This window comes from Lepeophtheirus salmonis, chromosome 6 (assembly GCF_016086655.4).
Source record: "Lepeophtheirus salmonis chromosome 6, UVic_Lsal_1.4, whole genome shotgun sequence".
Taxonomy (NCBI): domain Eukaryota; kingdom Metazoa; phylum Arthropoda; class Copepoda; order Siphonostomatoida; family Caligidae; genus Lepeophtheirus; species Lepeophtheirus salmonis.
In genome coordinates this window covers 6,964,766-6,982,165 of record NC_052136.2, presented here as the reverse complement: position 1 = coordinate 6,982,165, position 17,400 = coordinate 6,964,766, and the positions used below count along the sequence as shown (strand labels likewise).

At 27.9% G+C, this 17,400-nt stretch overlaps 1 non-coding gene across 1 annotated transcript; it reads left to right on the top strand.

The window, feature by feature from the left end:
* The first annotated feature begins 5,198 nt into the window (after window positions 1-5,198).
* On the top strand, window positions 5,199-5,270 carry TRNAE-UUC (transfer RNA glutamic acid (anticodon UUC)). The gene has a single exon. It is a non-coding gene; the product is annotated as a tRNA-Glu (tRNA).
* The last annotated feature ends 12,130 nt before the right edge of the window (window positions 5,271-17,400 follow it).

Genomic DNA, 17,400 nt, shown 5'->3' with positions numbered 1-17,400 from the left:
TATTCCTGTAGTATTTTATATTTTACTAAATTATAAGAGAGGTTACGCTACTAAAAATAACAAAAATGTTCCGATTCTAAATGTAAACTTTATTTTGTTCGATTAAAATATATGTCTTTCAAATTATAATTATATTTTTTATGTTTAAGCTATGTTTAGTTGACCAAGGACCAAGCACTTTTTATAATGTTAAATCAAGTTTCCCAATTAGGTTAGCGAATGATTAGAGTTTTTTTGTTTTTTTTACCTTTTGAAATTAGAATCCTTATTTATTTTTAAAGTCTCAATTTGTTATATATCTCTTAATCGGTCAAAATTAACCATTAATGGTTTTTTTTAATCGAAAATTTTGAGTTTTTACTTAAAAATTGAGAATTTTTTTATTTACAGTTATTTCTAAATTTTTTTCCATTCGCCACTTTTAAAATAGGATGTTAAATGTTTCAAAGAACACCTGGTTTTAACACTTTTACAATGAGAAAATACGTTTGCAATACTGGAAAGTCATGAATCAGTAATTGGTATTTTTTCTATTTTATTATTCACAGATATCAAACTTGACAATGTTTAAATAAAATATTATGCATTTAACAAGAACAAATAAACAAATAAATTATATTTCATTTTAAAAATTGAATTTCATTGTATAATTGTTATATATCAATATTAATTCTAATTCCATTTCTGCTGATAATGAAGGAGAAAAAGTTAAGATGTTTGATAAAGCTTCCAGATTTTTGGCATGCTGTCGTTGTACTTTTGGGATCCAAGCCTTTAGAAAATTCTCACTCCATATTGACGGTCATCTAAATTTTTTGTAAAATTAATGGAATTTTATACAGACAATATCATTTCCCCTTGCTACGCCATCAAAAAGTCAATTTAGTGTTTTCAAAGATTAAGAAAGAACTTGTAGGATGTGAGAATCTTTTTTTCTTAGACAAAACTAAGATCCATGCTTGCAGTGATGATTGGTTTTCTATATATTCGGTGTTAGGTTGTCCTTATTTTAAGGTATGTTAAGAAGTTTGACAAAATAACAAGGATAAGTATTGAAGTCAAAAGTCTTAACAAAGTCTCCGATTTCTGTAACGACAGACTTAAGGCTTCCATTATCGATGGTAAGCTTATATAAAAACATTAAAGCCTTCACCAACATTTTCCAATGATGTTTCTTGTTACTGGTCTCGTTCATGGTATGAACGGAATAGCAACGGTTTAATCTGATTACTTCGAAAATACCATCAAACTCTAAAGTATTTTTTATATCAATTAATTATGGTAATTGAAAACAATTTATCATTACGCCGAGCATTTCAATTCCGTCTTAATAGTATAATCAAAACAGTGATGCAATCAAAGAATCAACAGCAATAAATCATACATTCATGAAATATAAGAACTTTGTTATAGATATATTTGTACGCACAACTGAAAATGTGGACTCATGAATTAGGCTATTACCTATTTTTGTCTAGTATATCATTAATTGTTTTCTAACATTATACTCGTATCTACTTATATTCACAAGTTTCATTAAATATTTTGCATTTTCATTATAGATCATCTTCATATTCCATAAATAATTACTTACTCGAAATAGCAAATAACAAATATAATTAAAGAGGAGAATAAAGGTACATTAGATCCAATATTCAGACCTATATTTGAGTCAACCTTCTCAGTGTTCAGGTAAATTCCGAATCATCATGATCTACATTATTCTGGTTTTGAGTACAGGTCCTCATGCTACGGGTCCATAGAAAAATAAGTAATCTCCTGTTCTACCTGTAATTTCGTCTAAGGAAAGAAAAATATAATTTCCCAAAAGTCTTCCTGAATCCCTGACACCACTAAGTTACTTTGTAAATCCATTGAATTTGTGATATCGAAGTGAAAATAAAAAAAATAATAATTATTGATGACAGCTTTGGTAAATAAAAAATATAAATTAGGTAACAACTGCAAAACCGGGCCTCCTTTATAAAAACCTTTTTTTTCATTTCTGGAGATCCCCATTAAAACTATAATCATCCTTGCTTGTTGATAAGCTTGAATTTTTAAAATAAGAAGAAAAAATTAACGAGAACATTATTTAATATCGTGAAGGTTCCTAATATATACCTATTTTTTAAATTTATATAGTCTTAAAGTTTCCACAATTTTAAATATCTTCAGAGGCCTTAACATCAACCGGGTAATCAACTAAATTTAGTTTTCATTAATATTATTCAGATATGTTTATTCCATTGAACTAAATACCGTATGAATTATATATGATCTAATTTGAAATTGTTTCCACAACTAATGCAGTCACGTCCCTATAATTAAGTAGATGTTGATTAATGTGGACAATACCCTGAAATTGATGCAATAAAAATAACTAGTGTAAATTTAAAAAATTAATAATTATATATTCAAAAGTTAGGCAGTGTATTTTTATTGAAATAAAATAGAAGTTTTGGATAATATGTACATATCAACATAATGTTAGTTCGTTCATTAAACTTTTTTAATTTCGACTCAACTCATAACTGGAAGTTTTTATACAACTGAAATTTAGCATTTAGAAATATTACTATTCAAAGTCAATTAATAATTGCAGATGCATTGACTCTTAAATTTTGAATAAACCACAACCAGTTCCATTGCTTAGAGGATAAATTGAAAAACTGATGTCCAATGAAATTGAAACCAAATAATTTTTTACTTTATCTTCAAATCTCAATATGAATACTTTCCTGTGGGTAAAAAAAATTATGAACACTTAAAAAAAAAATATTTATAAGATATTCCAGATAGTATGGATATAGTTATAAACTCTGAGCATTTTTCAACTTTATAAATTTTATTGAAGATCATTATACCAAGTAAATATAAAGATCTTATTTCAATGTCCTGAATGCAATATAAACCTCTCAGCATAAGCGTTCTCTCTAATTACCGATTAAATACACAGTTAATTAATTAAAACAAGCTTTTTTTTATAAATATAATCTTTCAATAAAATGAAATCATATATAATTGTTCAATTTATCTTCCTTAATTGTCAATGAGTCTTTTCAATTGTAGAAGCCACATATAAATTTAAATATAATACGATTTCATTCTCCAACAATATCTGAATTCAAAGATTTTTTTTATTTGATTAAGTTATGTCATTGTCTTTCTTGTGAGATAACTCCATAGGAATAAATCTGGCAAGGGAAGACTTCATAAATCCTTCAATTTAAAGGATATGTTGGATAAAATCCACTTTTGAGTCATCTTTGATCAATAAACAGGGGCCAAATCTAACTAGAGCTCATATTTTATGAGGCGTGTTCCATTAGATTAAAATCACGGCTTGACAACAACCCTCCAAAATGATGCAAGTAAAGAATCTTTAATTGATTTTGAGTTATTTTGCTTTCGTAACAAAATCGCCCCCTTAATCATCACAAATGTACGTTTCATCTCACTGGACACAATTTTTTTATCCTCTGGGATATTGTTGATGTCTGTAAATATGATTATTTGCCTATTATGTGGTTGATGGGCTAAAATCCAAAAAGTTTCTTATTGCTAAATACAATGTGATGAGGTTGTGTGATTTTTACAAGCGGTGATGATGCACAACTTCTTATTTTAAACTGGAGTCTTCTGTAGGTTAATGATTAATTCAAGAACCAAAACCATTATCCTGAAATCTTTATGATTTAGTGCATAGAATAATTAGACATATTCATTATTCAATCTTTATTGTTTTTAAATCTCTATAGATTTTGGAAAATCCTCATCCGGACGGCTTTTATCACTTCTTCAGTCCTTTTCAGTATCATGCTTAATTCCTTTGGCCCTTGAGTTCATAGTGACAGACTCCTATAATAACTATTAAACTTCTCGTCGGTATATAAGTTCCAAAAAAATGTACTTCGGACTGAAACCTCTTTTAGAAAGATTTACGACAGCTTCTCTTTGATCTCCGATCATTCCAAAAAACTACTATTACTTTTTTTTAATTAATCACAACAAATTTATCAAATGACTTTGATTTATTGAAACCAAATACCATTGGAAATGAACCTACCATGCTTAGAGTGTACACATATCCTAAGAGAACTAAAGAGGTTTAAGAGGTTTTTCTAACTGAGTACATCAATAACATATAATATAGAATCCAAAACTTGATTTTGGTAAAAAAATGAGGATCCTAGGAATAATTTGTGATTTTGTACTAATAATTTATTAAGAGGCTTTGTAGTCATTATCTCCTTTGCATATATTATTCTTGTGTCCTCTTTCACACTTTCTTTATCTAACATCATGCTTCTACATCAAGGACATATAATTCAATAATTCCACTTTATGTTTCACAAAAACTTGATAAAAAAGAGAAAATTGCTAGAAGAATGAATAAAAATCGATAATAAATCCTAAAATAATTAAGAAAAAGCCAGGAAAAGTCAATATCCAATATTGTAGATAAATCAGTAATTTCCGATGAAGGAAGAAAGAGTAAACAACAGAAGGGAATAAGAAATATGCACACACTTATAAAAAAACTCAATATCTTCAAAGACTTAAGTAAAGTAACATAGCGTTTAATATGTGAAAAAAGTCAATCTTTTCCAAAATCATGTCCATTAGCTTTATACAAGCTTAATTATACTTGAATATACTTGGAAATTCAAAATAAATAATTAAAATTTTATAAGAAAGAAAATGTTATTCTAGGTCTTTTTTCAGCTCTTTAATTGATATATTACAAAATGTATGTTTTCTAATTTGAATACAATACATTAAAAATAATTGTATTAATTTTAAAATGTCTAAATTCAGTGTAAATCCATCATATTCTTCTAGAGATTGGTATAGCTCTAAATTTAGTCAACATGTGTACATAGTAACTATATGTATAATAAGAGTAAAATAACAAATCTTTGTTTACTAAATTTCCTTTCATTAATTTTATTATGTGGCGGCATTCTTAGTTTTTATGTTAATAAGCTGATAAATTATTCCATAACTCGGAGTTTTTTTATTTAGGTGGTACTTTTATCTTTGTAATATAGAGAAAATATGTATAGTTGCCTAATTCTAGACGTTACATAATATCTATTTTTTCGGCTCATTGAAACAATGGGCTTGCTTTGAGAACTTGCCGGTGTTGAACAATGTGTGCTTTAAATTATGTTTTGTTTAAAAGATTATATCCCTCCCATGTGGTCTAATGGCTAGGATAGCTGGCTTTCACCCAGCAGGCCCGGGTTCAATTCCCGGCATGGGAAATATTTTTAATTTATGGTTTATTTCAATTTTTTCTCTTTTAGACATAAATTCTAAAAAATTTTAACTCATTTTCAAATAAATTAATTTTAATGATGACGATGGCTATTATGTTCTTCAAAAATAGTGAGTTACTTTGTATTACCATTTTGTCTAAGCAATTAGTCATGTTAAAAATTTATACAAGAAAACTTAGGGGATATTTAGTTGCTGAGAAGTTGATGCAACATACCTATAAAATTGATTTTTGATTAAAAAATTAGACTTCAAATAGCTGATTTTTATGATTTTTTTAACCAATAACGCCTATTTTTTTTTTACACTCGTTGTTATTTTTTTGAAGTCATTTATACCTAAAGTATATATAATAATGAATTAAATATAAATCTACATTCAAATACTCAAAATATTACACAAACTATGTATAATAGGTTGGGCGCTTGTGTGATAGATAATTACAGGTTAAATAAAATATGATTTATACGTGATTTCCGTGTATTTGCGTACAACAAATATAGACGTGTGTTAGACTTGTTATAAAAATATGTCATTGACGAACAAAAACGTGGATTTCCTTTGCACATAGATTTTTAAATTAAAATATTAAATCATAAAAAATATACATTCAGAATGAAACTACTACTCTGATTGCTGGTGATACTGAATGAAGGATTTTACACAGGGAGGAACTTCACATTTGGGGCACCGTTGGGACGGCCTGGACTACTATGTTTTCAGTGCGCATTTCCATTCTTGTACGAGCATAGATTCTATGAAATGTCCAATATTATCATCGGACGTTACTGATTACTGAACAAAAATTTCAAGGTCTACCTCATTCATCAATCATACAACTAAAAATTGCCAACCACCACTTTTTCGATCTTATTGATTTATCTTGTAACCATTGCTTTGTTGGTCCATTCTATCAGTCTCACCCATATATGTATTATGTTGATACATTTCAACTGTTACTCCACCACTTTTCTTTTCTTTCGATGAACACATGTTTACGTTCACTGTTAGATTGAGGCTATGAATATTAGATGCTACAGTTATAACAGCATTATCGGTCCAGTGAACGAGACAAATCTTGTTTTGATATAAATAAATATAAGTATCATATAAATAGTATGATACTGTTATGCATGAAAAAAATTATTGTCAATCAAAATTGTTTCTAATTACACAACTAAACCATTAGTATACATTTTTTTTCTCATTTGAATGGTTGTACTCTCATGTTATTAACCTACTATGACTGGTAAAGTAAAAAAAATATTTACATTTCGTTTTTACTAGATAAATCAAAGTTTTTGTGAATGTAGTAAAATTGAATTGTTCCGGTCAAATAATAAAAAAAAACAAAAGAAAAAGTAAACAAAAAAAAACATCTTCCTAAGCCAGAAGCCGAAAATAAAATGTACAAAGGATTGTTGAAATATTAAACATATCTAATTAAACTTATATATGTTGATATTACAAATTAGTATCAAAGATTATGGGAGTTTTAAATTTTTCATCAAAGGCATTTTTTTTAAACCTTTATTTCGATAGCAAATAACATTAAAGAAATATAAAAAAAAATTTTGTGGAGATGCCTTTCTATAAATATTATGATTCAAAATTTATTCACAAGATTAAGGATTACCATCATTATAATTTATAAATTTAATTTAAAAACATTCGCAGCTCAACAACAAAATTTCCCTAAAATTATACAGTGAATACAATGTAATAAAATAAAACAATTGGGCATTCATTAATTTTCATATCAATTTCTGTCAACATAGAAATAAATAAACAGCAAAGAAGCCACTAAGATCAATAAAATACAAATATGTAATATTTAGAGCATAATTGTATTTAGACTAGAAACTAGCTCTTTTTTTCAAGATGTTTCTAAAAAGTTTTACTATCTTCTGCAATATTCAAAAATTTATAGATGGCCCAGATGAATAATATCTAATAATAATTAAACCCGCCACCTTGTGGAATCGTACAACTTGGAACCTCTTTCTCATGCGGCTTACTCACCTAACCTGGCGCCTTTAGATTATCCCTTGTTTGCATCGATTGGCCACGCACTCAATTCTATTCAACTTCTATTCTCCCGCTGAAGCAAAAAATGAATTGATGGCTGGTTTGCAGCCGAATACAAACAATTTTTTTTGGATAGGCATCCATAAATTGTCAGAAAGATGGAGAAAATGTGTGGCTAGCGAAAGCACATACATTAAAAACTAAATTTGTAACTCTTTTTTCACAATAAACGTTCAAAATTGAAAAAAAAAAAATCCTTTAAGGGCACCTACCTGGTACAGAATCAGTATCATTTTATCGATTTTGTCTCCATTAGAGACCTCTTCAGAAATAATCATTTTTCAATATTCTCAAATAGTCAAATTTTCACAAAAAATTAAAACATTAAAATTAAATTAAAACATGAAAATAACGTGATATTAAATAGCACTGCCGGAACTGAATTAAAAAGAAAACTTGTGAGCAAAACCCTGAGTATTCTAATAATTGTCCAATGAGAAATCCAATCAAAAGCTTAATAAAATCAATTGCTAAAATCACACCAAATTTTTCTCTTTTCCTTACAGTCAATAGCAGCCTAAATATAGCGAGATACATCTGATATTTTTATATGTTTTAAAAAAACCTTTTTGTGCAATTCCAATATTTTTATTCAAAATTAGTTCCATTTCAAGAGCTAGTACTCTGGTGATAATTCTATAGGATTAGTTGAGAGCTGTGATAGGCCTCCAGTGATGAAAATAGATTCCATCCTCTTTTTTTGGAATGAGAGCTATCCCTCACTTCGTCTGCGTTTTTGGGATTTTCATGAATCTCTCCATGGAGTAACCAGTTTTTTGTAGATAAGGTGTAACCTCATCCGGACAAAGTAAAATTATTTTACCAGAAATGCCATCAGGACCTGATGTTTTACCATCCCGCATATAAAACTTAATCTAATGAACGATATTTTCCCTCGTAAATAGGTTATTCACAGGAGTACTATTGATATTGATTTTCTTTTAGTGAAACATTTCTTTTCTGTGACTACTATTTTCTAGAATCAAGCATGAAAATAATTAATAACATCCTTCGTATTCGTGAGAACTTTACCGATATTTATAAATATTTTTTTCATTATTCTTTGCACTGAGAAATTATCCTTAACTGACAGCTGCTTTAGTATAAAAGGGTAATTACTTTCCAGACTCTGTGTATCCTCCATTTCTGCCTCAGCAACTTTAGCAAACCGAAAATAATTGGTGGAATCTTCCAGAATTGTTCGAGAGAAAATTGAACGCAACTTAAGAATCATTTCGACTTTATTTTGGATCCTTCATCTCTCTCTTTTTTTATTTTTATCAATAAATTGCATTAAAGTAACTATTATAATTCTTCTCGGCATCTGTTCTGCTTGATTTTGTGAAAAGGAATCATCAAAATTTCTAGCTAAGCCTTTTTAGTTTCATCTTCAGTTTATCTTCTTCCAGGACCCATTTTGTTTTTAGCTCAATTACTCCAAGTTGGATTGCCTTATACCCGTCAAATTTTAACACATCAAGCTTTTATATGTCCACTATTGTTTGAATCAATTTTAAGCTTATACTTTTAGGAACAAATATTTAATGACAGCTCGATACTCGATTTTTTTCCATTTTCATAAATACACTTCTCGTTGGCTAAAAGTTATTTCACAGAATTGGGTATACTTGGCTTAAATCAGATGATTGTAAAACTTCTTAAAAGCACTGAAATATAGCGAAATATACAAAATAACTTTCCTATAACTCTTCCTCAATTGAGTGCTACGAGAACTCATTAGCTCTATGCGGACTTTTCTTAGACTCTGCACTACGATAACTCTCCCTAATATTTTAAAATAGTAATTTTTCTGTTTTCCGTTGAAGCTCCATAATAACTAACATATTATCGGAATAAAGCTCTGATTTGTATGAAGCTGTTTTCAACAAACAAACTGATTGAAGAGAGGCCAAAACCATGTCAATTCTTGACATATCACTTCCCCTTCTCCAAAAAAAGATATCAAATAGGCTCAACACATAGACGATATCTACAATATTAAATTTGCAAGCTAAATTTCTCAAAATGATTGTATTGGCAGGGTGGAGTTTTAAAAAGATCAAAATTCAAATCACCAATCAAAGTAAAAGACATTATATATTTTCTTTGATTGTTAATAATAGCATGAAAGAAAGAAGAATATAAAATTTATTATAATGTGTCATGATAAAAATACAAATAATATAATAAATGATACAACTAGCTCTTATGAATTTCTAAGGAATTTCCTTTTTCTCAGGGGATACCCCAGAGTCAAGCTATGATCTTTTAAGGATCAATCTACTTGTCAATCTCGAGGATATCATATATTCATTAATAGTTGCAATCTTTTTGGAAATCATTGTTTTGTGATATTTCTACAAGGCCCTTCCTCTATTTCTGAAGTAGACTTTTCTTGCAACGGTTTGAGAGCATTTATTTGTGATGACTATATCCCTCTTTGTATCAGAGGATTAGATTAACTCATACAATTCATACTTTCCTCTGTCATAGAATTAGTTTATTTCCCGCACTCTTATCACACGATCGTATATTGGTTTCCAACTAATTGTTTTTCTCTCTTATATCTTGTTCTTATCCATAAATGTTCTCAGTAACTTCAATATAATGAGCACACCTGTTTTCTCATTACTTCTCTTTTTCCACCACTTTCCCTAAAACTATCTTTACATCATTTTCCTCAGACTTAATGCCTTTGCTGCGTTTGATTTTTTATTTTTATTATATCGATATGATCTTGCCATTTTACAAATCTGTTCGCACAGTCCATTGCAAAGTGTCCTGTCTGATAATATTTAGCACAGGTAATATAATGACCATCATAATTAATTCTGTGTTTGAAACTCTGAATGGGAATAAAACCAGGTATTTTATATCTTAAGGTAGCTTTAATCATGAAATTCCCGTTCTTCACAGTTTGAAGTCTTCTGTCTTGAAACCAACATTCTCTAACAGGAGCAACTACCTCTCCAAATTCTTTGATGACATTTCCAATATCCTCAGGTGTTACATTCTCGTGTGGAGCATGTATTAAAATAGTTTTATTACATATCATTGGATTTCTATTTTCGTCCCTACGTTGAGCCTTAATACCTCTAAAAGCTCCTTAGTTATTAACAAATTCATCTTCAATATCAATTGCTTCTTTAAGTTATAATACAATAATCTTTTTATAGCTAGGATATACAATAATTCCTTGTACATTTTTTGCTCTAATTTAACACCTCAAAAAAATGATGTTCTCAACGTCATAGTTAGTAGGTCTATTAGGAAACTGGTCATCTATTCAATAATTCAGGTATATGATATGTTTTTCTTATTGGTTGCCAAGTTCTTCTTCAGAGATTGCAAATTATTATATCCGACTGTATTTCCATCTGAAGACATAATTATATTTTCACTTATTATTATCGCAATGTTCTAACTTCAGTTTCTATTCTTCGAACGATATATTTGTCATTCGAATGGGTCACTCAGAGAGGGCCTTCCGGGTAATCAAACTGTCAAAACTTTGTAAAAAAACCACCGTCGGTCTTTAGATATATATACGGGATATTATTTTGAAGGATCACCAATCCTTTAGTGATAGTGAAATTAAATTTTATACCAAGATGAACAAAAGACACGACTGATAGAAAATAAAAATCAGTTAGATCTCTTTTCTTTTATGTTGTCGTTTCCACTAGAGTGCGTTAACTTGTTTCCAAGCAAATAATTAACACCATCCTTCATGGGTACTATTTATATAGTACTGTCATTATATACTGAAGTAGATTTACAAAGTAGAACAGGAGTTCGTTACATAGATACAGTTTATGTGGTCAATAAAGCCATCATTTACATATTTTCGTAATACCCATTCTTCTTGTACACATAAACCGTCATATCCACCATTAATATTATTGTTTTTCATTTATAAACAATTAACAAATGTTAAATTTTGTCAAACAATTTACTTAATATTAAGGGTTTATCGTATGGGATACCATTACAAAAGCTAGCATTTAGGAGACAAAAATATATCTTGATAAATGTTAGTTTTCAAAAAAGTTATTTTTAAAACTAACAAAAATATATTATCTCTTGATGTGCATGTCAAAATTTTATATATAATATACTCCTTTTTCATTTAAATTGTGTCACAAAAAAGAAATGTTACATAAATACGAGTGAGGTAGACTAGTGATAGTTACATTGCATTTAGTCTAGACCTCAGTTACTTGGAAAATTTAAAAGTACATTTCAAAATTTTGTATTTGATTGTTTGGGCCTATTTTGTGATTATATCAATCAGCAGTTTAAATCTTAAAAATTGTAAAATATAATTGTTATCTCAACATTAGAAAAATTATCTTGCATATATTGTCTTTGTTCAATCCGGGCATGTCTAAATTCCGCACTTTAACAGAAAAAATTAAGGGAATGTACAAAATTATTTTCTAAAAAGTTAAAATAGTGGAAATAATATTGGTTTACAAAAACGTTTTCAGAATCTCAGCTAGTTGAACCGGTGTAATTTTTAAGCTCTGAATGTTTGCTTGTTATTTTTGTACCATATACTCAAAATAAATTAATAGTTAATTAATTATTTCTAATCTTCTTTTTATTATTAAATAAGATATACGTCTCTGGAAGCTGGGTTGGTCTAACTCAGAATTGATTCTGAAATATGTTCACCAAATCCAGAGATAAATGGATAGGATAGATGATATAGATAAAAAATAGAAGAAAAATATGATATTGAAATTCAAGAGGAAGACTTCTGTTCACAACTATGCTCCACTTAAAAGCACACTCTCTGATAACAAAAAACTGTGCAAATTATAATTCAACCGAACAACAAGCCACGTCATATGATTATTTGGTCTGGATGACTTTATAAACGTATAGTTCAAAAATTTACATTCGTTTTAAATTGTATGCTTTTAATTGTTTTTTGCGTGTAGAATAAAGGATCTGGATTTTATTGATATATTATAGTTATTCTCTTTTAATGTTAGTGAGTACTTTGGCAACAGGGAATAGGAAAAACAGGAGAGGAGTAGGGATGTCATCTGTATAAATATACGTATAAAAAATGATATTTATACTACGTTTCTTTGATTTCCTAATAGAATAAACACATAGTACATAAAGAGCAATTTATATGTGCATATTTTATCTGTGTACAACGCTGCTTTAGTTAATCAAATGTTGAGTACATGTACCTTCTTATTTGAGTTCAAACATGATTAAAAAGAAAAAAAAAATAATTGACTTAATAAATTCGTCTTCCATAAGACAATTTTTATACATCTATTCTTGATATTAACAACAATAAAGATGCGTTTTAATCAATTCTTATATCATATGATAACTTAAATTTTTTGAAGCTTATTAATAAGGTAGAAGCTAAGATAATACTTATCTTCCAAAATATAAACTTATTTCAACTTTTTTCCAATCATGAAAAAAAAAAAAACTTTCAAAATAGTTTATTTTCCTTCACTTGAATTAAGCATATTGACATGAAATGTTTTCTTATGGGATCCAGCTGCAATATTGATGAAAATTTTGTTAAAAGCAAAAATTTGTTAAACTAAAAATCCAAGATTTTTAAAATTATTTGATTATGAACTATACATATTTCATAAAAAAGGAAATAAATAAGTACATCCTAATATACTTAATTAAACAGTTGAATTTTAGAGATATAATCTAATCAATGTCGCAGTGGAACTACACTATTTCGGACCAAACACTCTTATTTAATTAAACTCCTAATTAGTTTTGCTTCAGATAAAGTAAAATCAATAGAAGAACTGAGGTCATATTCCTTTTAAAACCAAATCCAAATGATGCTATTTTTATAACTTTGAAATTGCAATATTATAGGATTGGATACATATCAAATATCATAAAAAAATATTTGAAATAAGCATAAAATTTGCAAAAAGTAAATTGATATTGATGTTGATTATTGATTTTTTTTTCAAACTCAAAAGTTGAGTCAAACCTATATAAAGAAATATTTCACAGTATTTATTATCTATTAACGGGATCCCAAAGTTTCAAAAAAAAAAAAAAAATCGTAGGAAATGAGATATCTGAAATTAAAAAATAACTGGTCTAAATTAAGCATTAAAAATGTATTGGTTTAACAAATAAAATCTTGTAAGCAGTGCAAAAAATTTAATCATTAGAATAATTATAAAAAACCACATCTATAGATAGCCAAAACCAAATTTATTTATTACTGTTTGTAACATTTGGATAAATGACTAAAAAACTAACAGCTTGAAAAATTCAAATTTTCACAATATCTTCAACAACTAGTGTTGGATTGGCCCAAAGAGTAATTTCCTAATCAGTCACATCCCTTTCAATCTGACTTATGACGGCCTAATCTTCATCTTTACCATTTAAAAAATGAGGACCGATCAGACATTCCTTAAGTCCTAGATATATTTTTATTTTCTTCACTCGTAGCTAGGATTGAAGAATATATAGACGAACAAAATAATAAAAGATGCCTATAATGTATAACCCTTGAGTATTATAAGTTATAGCCGATCACCTTCTAGTTGAAATGACGTCGTTAGTATCTACGTCATTTACGCTTTTGCAGTTATCATAAAAAATGTTTTACTTTCTTTAATACGTTCAATGAAAGGTAATACTCATATTGGTACTTATTTTCTGTATAATCTAAAAGAATCCAAATAAAAATATAAACGAGGATTGAATGGTCATGTCATAACAAAGTCTAAAATTATGATTTGAAAATTAATAGATAAACCGTTATTGTCTTATTTCTAACAAAGATTTAAGATTATTATTAAGTAAATAAAATGAAAGCAGATAAGTAATTACATAATAATTTTAAGGTGTTTGATACAAGGTCACTAGTTATGACATGTCCAACAACAACAATTGGTCCATAAACCAAAAAAAGCTTTTGTTATGTTGGATGAACCTATTTATGTTTAAGATTGTTTTGATGTCGACGCACCCCATACACACTATTTCGGAAGGGGGGATTTTAAATTTTCATCCAATATAGATATCTAATAAAAAATTGTTAGACACATTCAAGAACCCAAAAATGTGTGATATTATAAGATTTTAATTAAACTGCACATATAGGTTCATTAGGACCATACACGATACTAAAAAAAAGTTAAATTGGTTTGAACAAGTTTGGTGCATCATCATATTTCTAATACACATGTATAGCACAAAAATTAATTAATGTATATTGGATTTTTATTACTCAAACTTTATCCTCATAATTAAAGTTAAACAATATTACCTATGCTTGTATGATTATTAACTTTACAAAGTTTTATGCAATGCATTAAAGGTATGAATTATTAATTATTTTTCCTAAAATTTTATACATAAATTAGAAACACATGGTACAACCTCTTGTACTTTTTTGGGGTGTTTTTTTGAAGTATCATAGATGGATCAAGGAAGTCTATAGGAAGGAAGATTTTTGATTTACTTACTGAACACCAACAGAGGTGAAAAAGAGAAGGTCAATTATTGATTTTTATACAATTTAAAAACCAAGTATCTATTCATCCTTGAAGTTTTCCCATTGGATTCTTAATCTGAATGAATTATCATTATTGTCTCTTTGTGTCTCAGTGGTAGATAATACTTTCGTTCAATAGCTTGTCGATGGAAGCATTATTCATTATTTCATTTTAATATAATTTTTTTCAATGATGAAGGACCACGAAGGATGAAATAGTTATTCTGTTGAGGGTTTGAGTTATGACTAGAGTGGACAGTTTCTAATGAAATGACTACGTTAAAAAATTAGAAAAATAAAAACATTTGTTGTGTGTGCTCTTTCTTCTTTTTGTATTCATTATTTAATAGTCATGATGTTAACTCCTCCCTCTGAAGTAAGCATTATTGCCAATCCTTCGTGTAAATTGTTTTCAAAATGCATATTAAAAAATATACATACGAACTTCAATATAATGACAAAAATTTCCATGTACTAATTCTATTTTGAATGTAGAAGGTTCTCCATTTTATAGGAGTAATTCATTTACTACCCCAAGAATAATATAATAGGTAACTGATATTAACTAGGGTCTTAATTTAGCTGTAAAATATGTCTCACCTTCTCCTCTGCGTTGTTAGTTTATTTGTGCAAAACATAGACTTGTATTAAATTAGATATCTTAAATTTTTATTATTCAATAAATAATTATAAATTGTATCCTCTCCTGAGGCAATGCAAACTCTTAGGCGACCGAGTTTATCAATGACTCGATTATTTATTCATCTTTTACCGATCTGAAGATATGTTTCGAACTAAATATGAACAAACTAATAAGTAATACTAAATACAGATAGTTCTTCAAAGATATAGTATAATGAAAAGCTTTTATGGAACTTTTCATTTTATGAAGCAAATAAGTAACTGAAGGATAATGTTGACCATCCACACAGTAAAATTATCTATTCAAAATGATTTAAAAAACAAAGCAAAAAAATATTTGTATTCATTTATCATTGTAATTTGGTCTATTAGGATAAATCTATGATAATAATCAAACTTGCAATACGTTTCATATAATTCTCAAGAATCAATGAATTAATTACTGAAATATTTTATTCTACTCAACTAATGCTTTATTTATTTTTATAGAAATAAGTAAAATCATTTACATCGATGTAAATTTAATGAGCTCCTTCTGTTATAATTCTACAAATACGATATAATTTATTCTCATTACTGAGAAGTTGATTACATAGCTTAGAAATCTTGCGTCCGTTTGTACATATTAATAAATCATTCATTTATGCTTCTGTCTGCTTAAGGCTCTTAATGATGAAAAACACTCAGCTCCTCCATTATTTAGAGACTAACAATTTATGAAATTTTCATCACTAATTTATCAGATTATATAACAAATTTTAACTATAGTTTGGTTTCAATATAGTTATTAATGTATTTAGACATTATCCTTTGGATAAGATCTTAACTGATATATATTACGTGTATTTATAACCCTGTTCGTTACTTAAGTCATTAAAAAAAAATTTATAGTACATTTCATCAATCAAAACATTATTTAATCAATTTGGTTCAAGTTGTGCATTCTTTTCTGAAATATCTTTACTTATGTTCAACCATCAATTCGTCGATGGCTCACATGGTTGATTCGTAAAGACGTCATATTTACCATCGTTATTAAGTGGACATGGAAATTCATTGAAGTATAAATAACATAATGCAATGTTGGATTTATTTATTGGAAGATGTTTTTCTACTCTATTCCTATTTTATGGATGTTTCTACTATTTTTGTTTCTAGTTATAATCAAATGGAGTTAGAACTGCATCGTGTGCAAATAGACATTATCTTTTTAAAGCTCAATGGCACAAATATTTTCTTGAAAGTGATGCTGAAACAAGTATTTTGTTATTCAAGTAAATATTGAATTTAATAGGAATTCCTGTAATGATTGGGAATAAACTCGAATGATCAAAATTTTAAATATTTTGAGTATAGATTATCTCATCTTTAGTTGGATCTATGTTTTTGATTGATTTATTCCTTATAATTGTCCTGCTCAAATTGTTGTACAGATATTTTTTTCTCTAATCTAACTTGTCCCTAGTATATCTGCTTTGTTAATTTTACAGTAATACATATCAAAAATAAAATTTGTTCTTCCATATGTTACTATACGCAACTTAACATAAATATATGTTAGAATATATTTTTGATAGTTGAAGTTATTTTATTTTCCCGTTTCAGTTTGGCATCCCAATACAATGCAGTAGGTCAGTATTTTCAAATATATGAAATAACTTTTTTTTCTTTCAATTTGACTGTTTAGTCCTCCAAGATAGTGAAATCAACGATAAATTTTTTGTGTTTAAAAACAAAAATTGAAAGTTTTAGTTCTAGGTACAAAGAATTGAAATGAATTTAGAATGTTAAAAATTTCAAAAATAAGTAGATATGTATTTGATAAAGTTTAATGAAAAAATGTTTTTTTAATCAATTTTTAGATTCAT